Raw genomic sequence first — 1,786 nt, 5'->3', positions numbered from 1 at the left:
GCATAAGGAGAGAGTCTGGGGACCACATTTGGGGAGAACCTAAGGGCAAATAGAGCCACTTCTAGTTCATTGCATGGCCCAAATTTTTGTTTTCTGCTTTCTAGAATTCTATAATTCAAATTAGGGTTGATGTTTCAGGGGCTTTACATTGAAGAATAAATAGTGATATTTCAAATATCTAGTTTTAAAAATGTTATGTTACCACCTTACACCGTATACTATTTTGTGGAATTACAGAGTATTTTCATACGTGCTTTTTATTAAGTTGTACCACAATCTGGTGAACTTGGTATTAGTTTTCTTTTTATAACTGAAGAAATTAGGTCTCCACAACTATAAATTCCTTTATCTCAGGTACCTGTGTCTCACTTGGCAAGAGTTATGCCTGAAAACCAATGCTTTCTTTACTATATATAATAACAATATTCACAAACATGTGAAAGAATTCGATTTTTTATTGAAAATCACTATTTGCTATGCATTGTTCTAGGCTCTGGGTTCACAGAGATCCATCAAACAGATTATTCTTCTTTGCTTTCAGACAACTACAAATCTGTCTTTAGCTGGGTAGTCTCTTCTGAATCTTATCTTAAACTGCCTACCTAATATCTCACTTTGGATATCTCAAATTCAATGTATAAAAAAATTGTATATCATCTGCTAAGCCCAATTTTATTTCCCCCATATATCACCTACCCTGATAACTGAAACACTTATCATCTACTCAGCCATCAAGTCCAGAACATGGTAATTATTCTAGAATAATTATGCTCCCTCTCACTTCCCTCCACTTCTTCTGGTATTTTGGATCTGCCTTCCTGATACCCCTTGAATATGACCATGTCAGGGCACTTGGGTGGCTCAGTCGGTTAAGCGTCCGACTTCGGCTCAGGTCATGATCTCACGGTTCGGGCTGTGTGCTGACAGCAGCTCAGAGCCTGGAGCCTGCTTTGGATTCTGTGTCTCCCTCTCTTTCTGACCTTCCTCTGCTCACACTGTACCCCTCTCTCTCAAAAATAAATAAAACATTAAAGAAAATTAAAAATAAAAAGAATATGACCATGTCTGTTTTTCTGCCAGTTTAGGCCTTTATTTAATCATCATATAGATCACTACAGTAGTTCTCTAATGTCTCTTTTGCTTTTCTCTTATGTCTCCCCTTTTCTGTCACTCAGACCAACATGAACACTGTTAAAGTGCAAGCCTGAAAATGATTTTCCCATTTTGAAATGATCCTAAAACATTGCATCCTTTTCTTTTTAAGTTTATTTACTTATTTTGAGAGAGAAAGAGAGAGAGAGCAGGGGAGGGGCAGAGAATGAATCCCAAACAGGCTTTGTACTGTCAGCACAGAGCCCAATGCAGGGCTCCATTTCATGAACTGTGAGATCATGACCTGAGCCAAGATCATGACTCAGAAGCTCAATCGACTGAGCCACTCAGGTGCCTCTCACCACCTGTTTTTTTTTTTTTTTTAAATTAGTGTATACTGTACTACCAAATCCCAGATCAATATCATTTCTCTTAAAAGAAGTACTGGGATTTCCAGTCTGATTTACATACCCTTTTCTATCCTAGCAAGGACTAGAATAATTACCTTACACATTGCCTACCTGAATAAATTCTTGAGATTCTTGAAGTCAGGGATTTAATCTTGTTCCAATTTTGTACTGAATGACTTGTTAAGGTTTAGTCACCAATAGCTTTGTACTTGATACTTATCAACTAAAATGCCTTAAATAGAATTATAAAATTTGGAGGCTCCTGGGTGGCTCAGTTGGTTGAG

This window comes from Suricata suricatta, chromosome 14 (genome assembly GCF_006229205.1).
Source record: "Suricata suricatta isolate VVHF042 chromosome 14, meerkat_22Aug2017_6uvM2_HiC, whole genome shotgun sequence".
In the NCBI taxonomy this organism is placed as follows: Eukaryota; Metazoa; Chordata; class Mammalia; order Carnivora; family Herpestidae; genus Suricata; species Suricata suricatta.
The sequence above is the reverse complement of the archived record's forward strand: the minus strand, read 5'-3'. Positions refer to the sequence as shown.